Source organism: Sinocyclocheilus rhinocerous, unplaced genomic scaffold (genome assembly GCF_001515625.1).
Source record: "Sinocyclocheilus rhinocerous isolate Xijiao unplaced genomic scaffold, SAMN03320098_v1.1 scaffold1406, whole genome shotgun sequence".
Taxonomy (NCBI): domain Eukaryota; kingdom Metazoa; phylum Chordata; class Actinopteri; order Cypriniformes; family Cyprinidae; genus Sinocyclocheilus; species Sinocyclocheilus rhinocerous.
This window is the reverse complement of record NW_015647095.1, coordinates 116,545-134,334: the sequence shown is the minus strand read 5'-3', so window position 1 is coordinate 134,334 and position 17,790 is coordinate 116,545.

Below are 17,790 nucleotides of genomic sequence, written 5' to 3'. Positions count from 1 at the left end.
ATAAAAATATCGTTTTTATTACCAAATGATCAATACACTCAAATTGAGTAATCTCTTATTTAACAAAATATTAATATAATTATTTTTTAAATTTTATGATTTGACAATATTCTACTATCATTCAAATTTAATGAGCAGTGCATGGGACATAGCAAAATAACACGCATCCTCTTACACAAAACTACAAAAAATCTAGAAAATGTATCTAAAGAGCCAAGTAATGCTTTTGTTATGAATATAAAAACTTAGCCTAATAAAACACACCCATTCATGGTCATTTTTAAGTTATCATGGTAAATTAGTTATTTATGTACAGGACACCAAAAAGCACCCTACAGTGATATTGACCCACTTATAGTTCATCCAGAACTCATATTCCTGAAATTTTTACTCACCATTATGTCATTTCAAACTGAATTTATTTTGAACACAAAAGGAGGAATTCATAAGTCAGCGCTAGCATTTCTTTTCAGTGTAATTACAATGAATGAGGACTGATATTCTTCATAAATGATGCAGAAGCACCACAAAAGTCATCCATATGACTCAACATACCAGTTATCTGAAGTCATACAATAATTTATGTGATAAAAAGACTCTTTACTGATAATCTTAATACTACTACTTTTGGTGCTATTTTGCTTCCTTTTTGAATCGTGAAAGACCCAATTATGACCCAATCATAATTTAATGGAAAAGAGCACAGAAACTGAAATTTTTTCCCCCACCTTTTGTGTTCCAACAATGAAAGAAAGTCATACACGTTCGGGATGACATTAGGGTGAGTAAATTATGACAAGATTATCAATTTTAGCTAAACTATCCCTTTAAGCAGCCAACTATACGAAAGTCATATATATGACTCAATTACATTCCATTAAGAACATATTATTAATCCAATTGCAAACACTACATGATTTCACCAAAGGTTCAGCAGAGCCTTTCATAAGTGTGTGTGAATGTATTAGTGTTTCATGTGTTTAAAGCAGAAGTTCCAGGTGTGTGTTAGCTGACCAGATCTCCCTGATTACTGTTCCACTGGGCTTGGTCACACACATGATATCTCCATCATATTTATATAAAATCCATGCTCTTTCGGACTGTTCCTCTTCAGGAGGGAGACAAAGAGGTGACCACTCCTATAAAGTTTCCTCCCAGAGGGGAAAGCTGATCTGGTAAATTTTGACTCCATACATGTCAATGTCACTGACTGTAGCGGTTAACCGTGTGTGTTTGAGCGTGAAAGAATGGTCTACACATCACAGGATCTGATCGACAACACAGGAACAACAGCTTTTAAGCATTGCACCCTTGAATGCAAAGTCACATCACCCATTACAGCAGTGCAAGTTACATCTGGTCTCATATATTGTAGATGGATTTAAGGGCAAATGCAACCCTGAAGCGTGTAGATGGCTTAACAGACAGGTAGGTATCAAGATGCAATTAAACACAACCTCACAGAAACACACTCAAATCTCAGGAACAGTGCTTTTTAAACCGCAATGTTAATAAGATACTATCTACTTAAATCTCTAAAACGATTTGCAGAGGCGGACAAAGTACTCAACTCCATTACTTGAGTGAAAGTACAGATACTGCTAGTCAAATATTACTCCATTACAAGTAAAAGTTGTAAAGACAGATTTTTACTTAAGTAAAAGTACAGAAGTACTTGCTTTTAAAAGTACTTAAGTACCAAAAGTAAAAAATTTTATGTCAATGCACTGTTTTATTGTTGTACGTAATACTTGCAATACTTCTGAAGCAACGTACAATACATTACACCTGCTGAATACACTGACTAACTTGTTGTATCTTTGGAATAAAGAGCTTTTAGAATGTTAAAAACCTATGGGGGAAAAAATGAACACCCCTACCCACCCCCACAAAAGCAGGATGGTAGTGATCTCACACAGCTCTGCACACATCTATGTGTAACCATTCATCCACATTTGAACAGAGTGGACAGTGAAATTGCTGTAAATACAGACACAGTTTTTAGAGAAGAAAGAAATCACCCACTGACTTTCAAAGTTGCTAACGACTTTCTACTTCGAGGATCTTGATAGAAATGTAGTGGAGTGAAAAGTACAATGTTTGTCTTTCAAATGTAGTGAAGTTAAAGTCATAAGTTCCCAGAAAAAATAATACTCAAGTAGAGTACAGATACTCAAAAAGTGTACTTAAGTACAATACTCAAGTAAATGTACTTAGTTACTGTCCTCCTCTGACGATTTGTCAAAATTATGTTTCAATAACCCATTTTGGTAACACTTCACAATTCGAAGCAATATGTAAACAGTTTTTAGCAGGAGGGATCATGACATAATGAGCAATACATTTACAGCATTAAACGTAGTAGGTTAATATTAATTTATACATATTAATACGCTTTTGCTATTTCAAGTTGTAAAAAAGTATTTTGAACAAACATTAACAGAATATTTCTGAATTGATACAATAAAATAACTAATAGTAGTAATTCATGAATAAATATCAATTTAAAAATGAAGAGTTCATTTGCCAAAACAGATAACAATTTTTAAAAATCATGTTTTTTCATTGTGCATTCCAATTAATCTCAGTCAAACTGCAGTTGGGTTATTTTGATTAGGTAAAAAAAAAAAAAAAAAAAATACTAGCTAACTAACACAATAAATACATGATAACATAATAAAAAAAACATGATTTTTGAAAATTAATATAAAATGAATATGATTTTTGAGTTATTTGTTTTTGCAAATAAACTCTTCAAATATATTTATAAATTACCATTAACCTAGATTAATAAATGTTGTAAAACAACTCAAAAATGTAGTTCACTGTCAGTTTATGAAACATAATGCCTTAAGTAACATTAACAAAACCAAATATTTTAAATCAGTCATTAAATCATTATATGATTTAATTTTTGATACCATTTTAAAATAATACCAGATTAACTAGATTTAAAAAATAATAAAATCTACTAGTATATTTATAGATTAACATTATACTAGACTAATAAATGCTGTAAAAGTGTAGTTCATAGTTAATGTAATGATACCTAATGCCTAAAGTAACTTGAACAAAATTACCACAATTGTAAAGTTACCTATATTTAAATATTAAATGACCTTTTCAGATTGCATAATCTGACAATAATGGTATTAAAAATTTTTAAAAAATACAAATTTGAAAGTACATTTGTATATTTGAAATGTATATGTATAAAAATGTACAAATATATTTGTATCAAAAATGCGTCTGGTTCTTCTTAAACATGGGAATTCCATTCCTAAACCGGTTATATTGAGCATGACGATTTCTCTCATTCATTTTTCAACATGCATATCGTCTCTTCCTCTTTATATTGTCTTTGGCATAAGAGCAGCACAACTTTAGAACTCATCAATCAGTATCAATCAATACTGAGGCAGCGTAACAGTGGCAATGATCTCTCCTCAGCAGCTGGAATGAGTGTGTGTGTGTAAATTCCATCCAAAGGTCAAGGGTCAAATGTCAGGCTCTTACACATATGTCTTCTCAACAGGAGCCTCTCAACTCCTCTCAGATGATCACACACATTCATACGCATAAACACAGTTTCTGAGAGTGATTTGGTGACAAGTCCAATTACGACTTGAAAACAAAAGCTTGTTTTAGGCAGTCATGCAGCTCTTCGTTTAATGCAAGACAGTTTTGGGGGGGGTCAAATGAAGCGTGTGTCTCAAACCCTCAGGTGCGTTTGTCCACCTGCAACATTAATTGGTCGGATGCTCACTGGCTCTCACAGACATTTGCACAAACTCTCCTTTTGTGATCTTTTCAACCCCTGCAGGGATCCAAGAAGCATGTGTGTGAGTAAGTGTGTGTATGTAGGTAGTTATGCGGGTGGTTAGCAGCAAATTGAAATTCCATCCATCCCCTTTACCCTCAGCCCAGTCCAGCACAGCTGAAAGTCAAAGTATGCTCTTTTCTCTCTCTCCTTCTTCGCTCTCTTTAAAGTGTTTCTTATCCAAACAGGAAGTTGCCTCCTGACCTGCAGGATGTAAGAGAACACCAGTGGAAATTTCATTAGACTGCACTGATCGCTCGTGGACGAATTAACACACCAATTACCCGCCTCACTGCACTTGTAAAATTTTACTGTGTGTCACTCTGACCAAGCCCGGCCACACCGGCTATATATGTGTGAGCGTGTGTGTGTGTGTGTGTGTGTGTGTGCGAGAACGACTGGGAGAGTGCTCATGTCTGGATGATCCGTTTCAGGATATTTTCTCTGTGTGTGTGTGTGTAACTTATATCTATAATTAATCCATTTAAAAAAATCAATCCATAAAGATGCTCTAAATGATGATTGCGTTAAGCACGGGTTGCTCTAACATAGCAATGGGAATCTTTAAGAACGACTTTAATCTTTCTGAACAATTCAATTTTCGTAACCGTTCCATTAATGATTCTTTTAGTACTGTTAAGGAAAAACAAACGCAATTCCAGATGTCAATGATGAGAATTTCAATAATAAATAAGTACATGTAAAACAAGTATTAAACAAGGCACGTTTAAAATGACTTTTCATTAATGTAAACCAATAACTGAAATGTGTTATAGTTAGTTACATTAATGTATCACATTCAATAAAGAACCAACTTACTGAAAACCATTTGCTCTGGAATTAGACTACACTGGTGGCACTGCACATTTTTGATTCAGTCATTTGTTTGGCAACTGGTCTGGTGGCACTGTATTGCGAAGTCCCAATTTGCATACTATTTCATCCTACCTGGGTGCTCTACTATTTCTACTGAAAATTCGAAGAGAAGATCCACACGGTAATCTAATATTGCACACCAACCCATTGTGCTGTGGAGGAGGATTTGGTTCAGAACTACAAACAAACACAAATAAAATATGTAAATAAAAAAAAACTACAAACATGGCAGATATGTGAGACCACTGGTTAAGTATTCTGAATAAAAACTTTTTTTGTACCAACCCTAGAATAATGCCTGTGTAAAGCATCGGCTGTGCTTGAATAATGCCTGAGGGAAGCATTGGCTGCTATAGAATACTTTTCAAGGGTGTTGATCTGTCCTCAGAACTTGTTTGAGTAGATGTTATGCTAAGAATACTGTATGTGTTTTGTGTGTGCGTGTTCACAGTAAGCCATAAGTGAAGTCTCACTCACTGACCGATTCGGTCCAGTTCCTCTCATGGTCAGCTAACCATGACCATCATTTAACACTAGCCAGAGCAGCATACACAAACAGACACACACTAGCAGCTGACTGACAAATGGTGTTGATTATATAACAACTTTCACCAATAGATTTAATGTGTAAAAAAAATAAATAAATAACCTTAAAAACACATTCATGGAGACATGTTTTGGCCTAACATTAACAGTAGTGAGGATTCAGATCCTATGAAAGGTTTTATAGCAAGGGTGCCCAATCCTGTTCCTGGAGATCTACCTTCCTGCAAAGTTCAGCTCCAACCCTGATCAAACACAACTGAACCAACTAATTAGAATCTGAAGGAGCACTTGATAATTACAGACAGGTGTGTTCGATCAGGGTTGGAATTGAACTGCAGGTAGGTAGATCTCCAGGACCAGGATTGGGCACCCCTGTTTTATAGAATTGGATCAGAGCTACATATAGAAGGACTGGACTGGACTGGACTGGAGTGGATTGAAATAGAACAGAACAGAACAGAATAGAGGTGGGAATCACGTTCAACTGTCCTGAATTGGATCAGAGCTGCATATAACAGGAAAATCATGTTCAACTGTCCAGAATAGGACCAGAGCTGCATATGAAAGGACTATAGAATAGAATCCAGTGCTGCTGAGGGAACGCTGGCGCATTTGGCTGCCGCTCCTCTTACCGTCCCTCTTACCCGTTTGGCTACATTATTGTATTTTTATTTATTTTTTCCTGCACTCTTGCGGCTGCGATGTGGTTGTGCTATTTTATATACTTTGGACTGTTGCTTTTATTTCTGCACTCCACTTGGATTAACTTGCGGCGTGCTAAGGAGAATCAACTCTGTGGGCCGGCTGTGCATGTGGATCTTGTGACATTGAGCTCACAGTATTTAGACGGCCTTGGTCAAAGTCACCAATGATTTGTTGACCTAAAATTAAGTCACATGCAGCTTTTATGTCTGATTTTGCTGACTTTTTGACAGTGCTGACCCCGAAGTTCCATAGAATCCTTATTGTGGGGGACTTCAATATTCATGTGGACCAAAGTGACTCAGTAATGGCAAAGGAATTTCTATCATTACTGGACTGTTTTAACTTTTCGCAATTGGTAACAAGTCCGACGCATTGCAAAGGTCATACACTGGACCTTGTGCTTACAAATGGCTCATTTGCATCTCAGTTATCATCCGTTGACATTGGTCTGTCGGACCACTCAGCTGTCTTCTTTGATTTGGAATTACATCGACCAAGTGTGCGTACCACTCGAACTGTAAATTTGTCAAATTTGACAGTAAATACTTTTTTTAATTTTCACAAAAAAACAGAAAAGAAAAAAATTATATTTCATCTATTTCAAATAAATGCTTTTCGGTAGCACTTTATTTTAAGGTGTCCTTGTTACAAACGTTACATGTACTTATTATTATAATAGCAATTAATTATGCATAATTACATGCAAGTAACCCTAAGGCAAACCATAATCCTAATCATATAGTAAGTACATGTATAGTACATTGTAAAGTACATTTTCTCAGACTATTGAAAAAAAAACAAAAAAGGAAACCTGAGACAGAGACACTTGTTTCAAACTATAAATTGTCTGCTTCAAGTTAATGCTTTTTCTACCATGTCTATTTCTTAGCAGTTATGTAATTCATTTCTTCATTTTTTTCAATTTAAAAGTTGATAATGTTCATAAATTTCCGTTTCACCCGTTTCTACTACCTCATGTCACTGTTCACCTGAGTTCACTGGTGTTCTTCTTATTAACTTTCCTCAACTTGATACTGAGACTCTTAAATGGGAGGTATCTAGCATGAAATCTACCACTTCCTTGCTTGACCCTATTTCCACTAGCTTATTTAAAAGTTGATAATGTTCATAAATTTCCGTTTCACCCGTTTCTACTACCTCATGTCACTGTTCACCTGAGTTCACTGGTGTTCTTCTTATTAACTTTCCTCAACTTGATACTGAGACTCTTAAACGGGAGGTATCTAGCATGAAATCTACCACTTCCTTGCTTGACCCTATTCCCACTAGCTTATTTAAATCTTGCTTTGATGCTTTGTGTCCTGCTGTTCTCAGTATTATAAATGACTCCTTACAGACTGGGGTTGTTCCAGCAGCATTAAAAATTGCTGCTGTAACCCCTGCACCTAAAAAAGAAAATGTTGCACTGGATGACTTCAATAACTTTTCTATTTCAAATCTCCCGTTTTTGGCAAAATTACTTGAGCGTATGTTGCTGCCTCTCATTTGTGTAATCATCTCACAGTTAACAATCGTTTTGAACCTCTTCAGTAGGGTTTTCGTAAATTTCATAGTACTGAGATGGCCTTGGTCAAAGTCACCAGTGATTCGTTGATGGCTTCTGACTCTGGTGCAACATCTATTCTTATTCTTCTTGATCTAAGAGCTGTGTTTGATACTGTGGATCACAGTCTATTACTTACTTGTCTTGAAAGAGTGTTTGGTGTGTCTGGGACTGCCTTAAGGTGGTTGAGGTCTTATTTTACTGACCGCTCCCAGATTGTTTCTATGGGTGGTTATAGGTCTGAGATTAGCTCTGTCTCAACTGGCGTCCCTCAGAGGTCCGCTTTAGGTCCTTTACTTTTTAACATTTATTTGTCACCTTAAGGCCACCTTTTGAGATCGCTCTTGCCTTTATTATCATTTGTATGCCTACGATACTCAGATTTACATTCAAAACCTCATGAGCACCTTGACGTTGCTTACTTGTCTGACTGCATTACTGAGATTAAAATATGGATGGATATTACTTGTGTTTGAACAGTGGTAAAACTGAAGTTATGCTCATTGGTTTCCAATGTCAAATTTCTAAAGCTGGTTGTCTGTCCCTGACTCTTGATGGCTTCGTTTTGGAAATCCAGAGTCGAGTGAGGAAACTTGGAGTTATTTTTGATGCAAATCTGTCTTTTGATTCTTTTGTCCAGAGCACTGTTAAAACCTCTTTTTTCCACCTCAGAAATAATCGCAAGATTGCGCCCTATGTTAAATTTTACAGTCGCAGAAATGCTGATAAATTCCTTTGTCGTCTCACGGTTAGACTATTGTAACGCTCTTTTAGCCGGAGCTTCTAAATCTACACTTAAGTTGCAATATGTGCAAAATTCAGCAGCCAGTGATATATGGGTGATAAGGCTTTCTCTTTCTATGCTCCTGTCCTTTGGAATTCTCTGCCTCTTGAAATTATGATGTTTTTAAAGTCCAATTAAGTCATATTTTTTTAAACTTGCATTTGCTTGTTGATTTTGTATTGTTTTTTATTGTATTGATTATATTGTGTTCAGCGCTTTGAGAAGCTGCTTTTAAAGGCGCTTTATAAAATAAAGTTTATTATTATTATTATTATTAGAATAGAACAGAATAGAATAATTTACATTCAACTTAACATAACTGAATTGGATAAGAGCTGCACATGGAAGGATTGTAGTAGAATAGAACAGAACAGAACACAATACAATACAACTGCATAAGGAAGGAGAATAGAACAGAATAGAATAGAATAGAATAATTTACATTCAACTTAACAACTGAATTGGATAAGAGCTGCACATGGAAGGACTGCAGTAGAATAGAACAAATCGGAACAGAACAGAACACAATACAATACAACTGCATATGGAAGGAGTGTAGAATAGAATAGAATAGAATAGAATAGAACAGAACAGAACATTCTACTTTCCTAAATTGGATGGGAGCTGCATATAGAAGGACTGTATTATGGATCAGAGCTACATATGGCAGGACTGTAATAGAATAGAATAGAACCGATCAGATCAGAACACAAATAAAAAATAACATTTAACTGTTCAGAATTGGATCAGAGCTGCATATGGAAGAACTGTGTATAATAATGTTTATAATAAAATATAATATAATATGTGACCTTGGACAACAAAACAAGTCTTAAGGGTCAATTTTTTTTACTTAGCCGCAGAAATGTAGTTCAGGGAACGTGCATACATTACAATGAAACAAAATATTATATCAAACAGTATTGCCTCTTTTCATTTTCATTTGAACATATTAATAGATTAATAGAATAAAGACCAATTAGATTTACCCAAAACTAATTATATCTTATGTTTAACCACTACAGAGACATCAGAGCCAGTGGCAAATGTCAGAAGGACTAGCTGATTTGAGGCTGCTCTCGTCGGGATACATGAGCACTGAACGCCCGCTGATCGCCTGGAGCTCACATCTCAAATTTTTTTTAAATAGGTGCTGTCTTTATAAATAAACCGCAGATTTGAGTTTTAAACAACTACATTCTCGCCTGAAATACTTTTAAAACTACACTTCATGACACAATAACAGTAATATTTTGAAAATTATGTGAATATATGGTGGTTGAAATACAATGCTTTGTGAACTCAACCAATCAGCATGTTCAGCGCCCAAGTTCAGCCCCCGAAAGTTCCGGACCTTTGAAAAAGTACTACCTCACGAGCAGGGAATTTTTCTGAGGGGCAAATTTTTACCCGGAACTTTATTTAGATCCTGGTTCCTGCAGTGGAAACACACAGAGTACTGGCCCAAAGTCCCTAGTTCCTGGGGAAAGTTCCTGCGGTGGAAACGGGGCTATTGAGTCAGAGGTGAAGTATAGTGTTGTTCTCTTTGTCACTGCTGGGTCAGCGGTCTCTCTCTATGCTTCTATTCATCTGCACTGTGCCTTTGAAGCTGACTCATTTTACCCAGTTGAAAAGGGCTGATGTGCAAATGGAGAATGATCAGAGAGCCCAAAACTTTAATATTGTTATTGTAGGACCCCATCGAGGTTTGCAGAATTTCTCACCATTTCAGTCTCACTCTCTTCCTGTCTCCACGGAACACACTATCACAAACACACACTGTGCTATTTTCCTCCTAATCTTTTCACTCTGAAGTTTGTATGTCAAATTTTGGGGTTTGTGTGTGTGTTCAGCACTCTAGGAGTGTGAATTTGTAATGTATTTGTGCTGGAGTTGTGCAGCGATGTTGGGAAATGACTATAAATACACTCAGGCCTTTAAAACCTGCCTCTCACCACCGGCCTGGGGCCCGCAGCCTGTTGGCCAAACAGAAGCGTTGCCCGGGGAGTGAAATCCAAGTAAGAGCGGTGGGATTCACTTATGCTTTTATCCCACCAACGCTCGGAAGTCCAGCAGGAATGTCCCGGAATCCTGCAGTGATAAAATAATCTCTGCATCCTGCTGAGAAACCGCAGATTGCCTGTGTGTGTGTGTGTGTGTGTGTTTGTGAGAGTGTGTAAAACTGACAGAGAGCGAACATGGCCTAACCTCTCGCACTCGCATCACCCACCTGTAGATGCAAGAGCTGCTGTTAGTTTCTCATTTCTCTTGTCTACTAGCATGTAAAAATAGTCTCACATTTAAAGATGCCATTTAATTTCTTTACGTTTTTCATCTAATATTTCTATTTTATTTCAGCTTTATTTCAATTACTGGAAACAACTTTTGATAGATTTAGTGTTAGTTAAAAATAACAAATCAAATACATGCGCTTCTTTTAAATAAGTTAAATGTATTTTATCATTCAATTGGTATGACGGCATAAACTTGTCCAAGTGTCTAACATTTCTGTGCTGCATTTTAAACCAATTCTTTCGCCGTTGTTAAAGAGGTTTTGTGTGATCTGAGAGCCAGCAGAGGTCTACCCTGCCCTGAGGAGTGAGGTGTGTTCCACTCACACATTTTATTTTACATTTTTCCTTTTATTTTCAACTTCCCTCAATTTTCTCCATATGTCTAACAGCCACAACTGCCGCTGGAGGGGTATATGCAGGGTGGAAAGAAAGAAAGGAGGACAAAATGAGTGTTAGAGAGATGGAGAATGCAAGGCCTGTCTGAGCCAAATATGACCCATCAACACCTGATGTGGAAAACTGGAGACTGTGTGAAATGTAATTTATATATTTGATCATTTGAAACTCACTGGATCTAATGGTGAAATATAGACAAAAGATGAATTCAAACCAGGGTTTAAAAGAAATGGCAAGTTTGTGTAAGACGTGCTCCTTCCTTCAGATGGAACGGAGTTAAAAATTAATGTGGTTTAGAAGAATACAGTCAGTTTGTCCATAGGATTTACAATGAGTAAAAATTACATCACTCTAGCGCAATAGAGTTGGGAAACAGGAAGCGGATCTTATTCAAAAGTTCAGTTCATTAAGTTCAGTTGCGTTAACAATGCATTAACGTGCATTTGTTTGCCAATGTGGAAGAAACACAGATAAAATATTCTGACAGTATTTCCTGTAATACTTATTCAGTTGCTTTACAAAACTGCTACTGACTCTACAGAATGACCAATGCAGTCTGATTCTAGAACAAATGATTCTTATAAGCTGATTCCTTTTGGTGAATCAAAAACATACAGCAAAACCAGTGTAGTCCAATTCTGATTCCAAATTATTCACATGAGCCGGTTTGATTTACTGAATCAAAAACATACAGTGTAACCAATTAAGTCTGATTTCAGAACGAATGACTGAGCAGGTTCCTTCTGAACTAAATGCATAAAGATTACAACTAATCAACATTAATGAATGAAATATGTTAGCACACTTTTGTTGAGTCACTGGATTGAATTTATTTCGCCCATAAAAAGACTGTGGAAAGACATAAAATTTTTCCAAGAATTGCTTAAAATGAATTTATTACTGAAATTAGCTCATCATTTGACTCACTTTTTTCCAATATCTATTCATTAAAAGTTTTTTTTTTTTAATAGTTAATGGAGGCAGAACTGAAATTCAATATTTTCTTACCTAAATACAAACATTTTGGGATAGTTCACCCAAAATAAAAATACATAATTTTCATGTCATCATTTACTCAACCTCATTTCAAAATTTGACGGAATGACGGAAGACAAGACTTCAAATCTACCTAGCAAATAACCTAGATTTTGGTCTTTAACTCACAAAGATATAGTATGGCCTCAGAAATCTGGAATAAAGTTTTTGGACAACTTTTATGGTACATTTCCTTTTCCTTTTATAACCCTTGGTGACTGTCAATCTTAGTTGCATAGACAAGAGCAGCAAAGACATTTTACTTAACATCTCTATTCGCCTTCCACAGAAGAAAGAATGTCACACAGGCTTGGAACGACATTAATGTTGGTTGAACTATTGCTTTAAATTGACTTGCTCCATTTCAGCCTTTCTTTTCCCGTAGCCTCCCTCCTCTGTGGACTTTCCTCCATTTGGTCTGCAGTTCCCACACTCTGTATAGTGAAACTGTCAGTAAGTCTCTCTCTCATAAACTTGTTGGGTATAGGGTGAGTATGTGTGGATTTTGTGTGTTCAGTGGACCGCGGCAAACCCTGCACCAGCCAGGGGCTTAATAATCAGGGTGTGCCCTACAGTTCTCCCAGCTTCCCTCGCTCGCTCACTCTCCCTCTCTAGGTGTTTTAATGGGATTTGATTTTATATCCATAGCAGCAGTAGAGCCATATAACGGGACCCGTTCTGTATCCATGGCGATCACACGCACACACTGAGGCCACATGCGAAGTTGAAAGAGTGTGCGAGCATGCACGTGTGTGTGCACGTATGTGCGTGTGCCCCGCTGTTCTCCGTCTCCGTGAAGACAGCGAGGCCCTCTTCTGGCGACGCGTCAAAGCCGGCTATCACCACGGGAGCCGTGGGTATGTTTACAAGGAAGTGAGTGTAAGCTCTAAAAACATCCAACAGAATCAGATCAGAGCTGGAGTGCGGGTATGTGTGTGTGTTTGTGAACACTAAGCTTGACTTTACCTCCCTCCGATTTCACTGGTATAATATATCAAAGCTTCTCTTTATGTGTGTGTCTGTACGTTCGTCTTTCTCTTCAGATCGCCATTCGCTCTTACACACCTGCCACCGTATGCGCCAAAACATAACCACACAAACTAAGACCCTCATCAGAGTCTGAACGCATAGTGGACGCACAAGAACACACGTGAGCACACAATTTCAGATATGGACACACTCATAAATGGGAATAAAAATCAAATCTCTTTAATATCTCAATTGTTTCCCAATGAGAGCAAAACAGAAAGTAAACCAAGATTTATGTTTTATAATATTACTGTACATACGGACTTTATGATTCATTCAAATAAAACAAAAATCAAGGGACAGTACGATTATTTAACGGCAAGGAGTGTTTCAAAGTAAAAGCTTGGTGTAACATCTGAAAACGTAGAAATGAAGATGGCCACAAATATTATCATTATAATTTTACAGCTGTACTGCAAAATGTATATTTTTTTCCTAAATACAAATATTAGTTAACAGTGAATGACAAGTTATATTTCTGACTGCTACATATTTTTATTTAGTAATAATAATTATTACTCATTTTTAAATGAGTAATAATAAATACTAATTTAATTTAATTTAAGCCAACTTGTGCAGCCCTACAAAACAAACACAGCAAACCTGGCATTTTAAAATGCAATTGCAATTTTTAATGAGCAATTAGATTTTTTTTCTACTTCAAATTTGTGCTGTATATTAACAATCACCTTATTTGTATCTATTTTTAGAGAAACAAACTTTGATTAAACATAACTAATAATTCCATCAAGACTCCTGAGCTATGAAAAAGCAACTGGGAAATTACAATTGGGATTATCAATGTCTCTTGTCAAAAGCATTGTGTCAATATATATTTGGATTTGTCTGTAAAATATTTTTCAAGTGACAGTCTGTGTGTGTCCAAGCATGGAGACCTCCAGTACACCAGCACCAAATGGTGTAGATAGCTGAGGTCAGAGGTCGTCCAGGAGGACCTAAAGGGCACAAAGAAACAAATGGCAGCTCTAGTGGCAGAGTAAGAATTTGCTTGTAATGAGACCTGCCTTCTCAGATGCTGGATGCTTGTTAAATCAGATGTCTGAAGTTGTTTAGCATGGTTTCTTTGAAGTAACGCATGTTTTGCTGAAGCAGGGGAGAGCAGGGTAATGCTTAAAAAATGTTACAAATTAATGCAACAAACTTCCACTATTCAATGTTCTGCCTCCCAGAACAATTTAAGCAAAAATATCTTGTATAATTTCTTTTCTATTGTCAATTTTATTTGCAATTATTCAAATCAAAGCAAATTTCTCTCCTTCAAAAGATACCTGTTATTTTAATATTAAAATAAGTCTGTTATAAAAATGTGTTGTGTATAAATACCATTAAACATAAAATATTAAATAATAATACTAATTATTCACATTATGTTTCTTCATTTACATTTATCACATACCATCATAATTGTATAGCATGAATGTTACTTCTGGATCCCAAACTGACTAAATTATGCATTAGGCTGAGCGACTGCTAATATGCCAAAGATTTTTAAGGAGATTTTACAGAACTGTATGGCAAAAATCTTATATGAGCAAAATCCAAAGTGTTACAATCATCTCTGTTCTCCTAATGTGTGATCCTGCGTTATATTACCACTAACTGTCTTTCAGTTGTCCATTAAAAAGATATTATTTCTGCTGTGTGCTGATTCTCACCGGATACGTGTGTAAAACCTCACTGATGTGTGTTTGAGCAGTGTTCATTCTGAAGAGGTGTAGTGTGGTCAAAACTGAGAATGACAGGACAAGAGGAAACAGGGGGCGAGACAACTTCCTACACAGAATGACAGAACCAATCACTATCTCAGACCACACACACTCACACATACATACAGATTTATCAGTTCACAGAATCCTAATATAGATGGGAATTTCTTTATGAAAAAGAGAAAAACACGATTAACTTAGTTTGACTTAGTGTTTATAAATAAAACCTGTTATAAATTAGTCAACAACAAAAAATGTCTCCAATTTTTCATTCTACCGTTCTCCATCGTTTATTAAATACAGTCGGAGACTCAATGTCCTCATTTCTTTCAGTTGACCAGTCTCACCAGAGAAGCTGAAGGAAACAGATGATTTGAAGCTCAATGTTGAAAACTTGAGTGAGGTGGACCGTAACAAGAAACAGATGCTCGAGTTGCTCTCGTTCCTCCGTTTCTCTCTCTTTCCTTCTCCACTCCCTGTCTCTGGCTGTGCTACAGATTACATTTTATTTTCATCTCAAAGTGTCTGATTTACCATTCATTTAGATAAAAATCTAAAGTCTGGACATGTGCTACAGACCTCAGAATTAAATTTAAGAGAATATTAAAATATATTAAAGTGCACATAAACACACACAAAACTCAAGTATACGGAGGGAGGGGTTCTAGATTTTTGGAGAGGTGCACGTCAGGCTACAGCATAGGCTACGGCGTAGGGTGTGCGTCTATGCGTAGGCTACGGCGTAGGTTCGACGCAGAAGTATAAATTGGGCTTTATTCTTACAAATTTTTTCGTTGTCAGTAGTCTCAGACAAGACAGCATGCAAAAACCTGGTGTGCATTTCCTGCGATATAACTAAAATATACAGGGTAGATACAGCTGGTCCGACTAAGCTTGGACAAATCTGCCAAACGGTTATCAAATTTAAAAAAATTAGCGAGATAACAGCACCTCATAATGCACATATACTTTCAAACTGGCTTGCGAACCCCGCAAAGGCTCTTCAAATAAACCAGCAACAAACCAAAACACACACGTCCGTCTGAGGGGTATGTGTGCTGTCAGCAAGGAGTCATGAGGAATATTGCATTAAAAGAAGCAGAGAGCAAAGTGAAAATTGACACATTATTGTTGTGAAAGAGGAGGAAAGTGCAAAAGAAACCGAGAGAGAAAGACTCCAGATCTAATCGATTCCATGCTCGCTTGTTAAGATACGCTGCTTTTCTTCTGCTGACACATAAAATAAAGAGAGCTGGTAATGCTATCTCTGAAAAGTCCACTCCAGCAAGATCTCGCTAAAACAGGCACAGCTGTTAAATGGATTTTCTCTTAATGTAAAGCCAAAGTAAGACATCACTGTAAAAAGAGAGAGGGAGGCAGATGATATCATCCATCTTTCAGCCCTTCCTCCTCCTCCTCCATCTTTCGTTCGGCTAATTTAATTGTCAAGGTGAAAACGGGAAGTTCTGTCGTTTCGCTTCATAAACATCGACCAGTCATCGGCTAGTGTGTATTAGCACAGGCTTATCTCCGGCGTGTTGCGGATGATGATGAATGTGTGTCTCCCTGAGGTCCTGTAGAGACTGTGTGAGCGAGAGAGCGTGTGTGTTTTTTGTGTATGACGGATGGTGTAACGAGTGTTTATGGTGCATGTCGCGTGGTCTTCAGTATTGGAAAAGCGTTTGCAGGAGGTAGGGTCTTCTCCAGGGGCCGATCACAGTAAACCGTGCCTGTTCCGGCCACAGAAACTCATGTAGGAAGGTTCACTGGAAAACCGGAGGAGTCTAGAATATGACTTCACTGTGTTAGAAGAGAGACGAATCATTTCAAAGTAACGCACATGTAATTAGAAACAACCGAGGGCCAGAGCAGATGACGCCAAAGTCATGAGCATGTAGTTAAGTAATTCATTCTCACAGTGTTTTACGCACGCAAGGGCCAATTAGAGCATTGTAAAGATGTGAGGTCTTTAACGTGCCGGTCGCAGGTGTATTTGCACATAGTGAAAATGTTAAGATAAAACACACAGGGCTTCTGCGCTCACTTTGCTAAGAGGGAACACATGGAGTGTGTCAGTGGGATCAGGAAGGTGCATGGCTTCATGCTTTATGATAGTCTACATGGACTAGAGGCTTCTGCTTCATTAAGTGCCACAATAATGCTTAAAGGAATATTCTGGGTTGGGTATAAATCAGTGTTAATTTTGACAGCAAATTTTGATTTAGTTTTAGTCATAGTCTTTTGACTAAAATGTCATGTTTTAATCATATTTTAGTCATTTGAATTGTTTTTAGTCTACAGTAAAAATCTACAGTAAATTTAGTCTGCTAAAATCTAATGGGTTTAGTTACAGTGCATTTATTAAGCATTTCTCTAAAATTTCCAAACTCATTATATAGTATATAGGTTTTATATTAAGGTTTTATCATGATAGACACTGATTTAACTGCAGTGACACACTACATGCCTTTATCTTAAAATTAAATAAAACCACTTCTCATACAGAACAAGAACATGGTCTTCTTTTTAATGAAATAGCCTACCAATGGTTATAAAGGCTAATTATGCATTCTTTATAGCAACTTTTTTATCATATTATTCATTCTTTCAAGCAGACATATTTATTTCTATAAATAAATTGAGATTAATCTTTAGGGCTACTAAAGTTTTTCAGGTAAGAGCAGTGCATGATTTTCTGATGTCTTTCTGTTGTTGCTTGATTAACATCAATGACTCGGACAATAGCAACTAAATTAGGCTGCTATCCCTTTAAAACCGAATGCACAGCTGCAATGGATGCAATGTACTGATACACATTCTCCCTACTGTTTACGTTCACTTAAGACGTAATCAACTGTGTTTACGTGAATACTCATCAAAACGGACAATTCAACATAATTTTGTGTGTAATTCTCAGTCCAGGCGAGTGCGACACGAGAGAGTACTTGTGTGCTGTGAGACGTACTTTCTGTGTGTGTATGCTTCAGTGTCTGCGCTCAGAAAACCGGACCGAA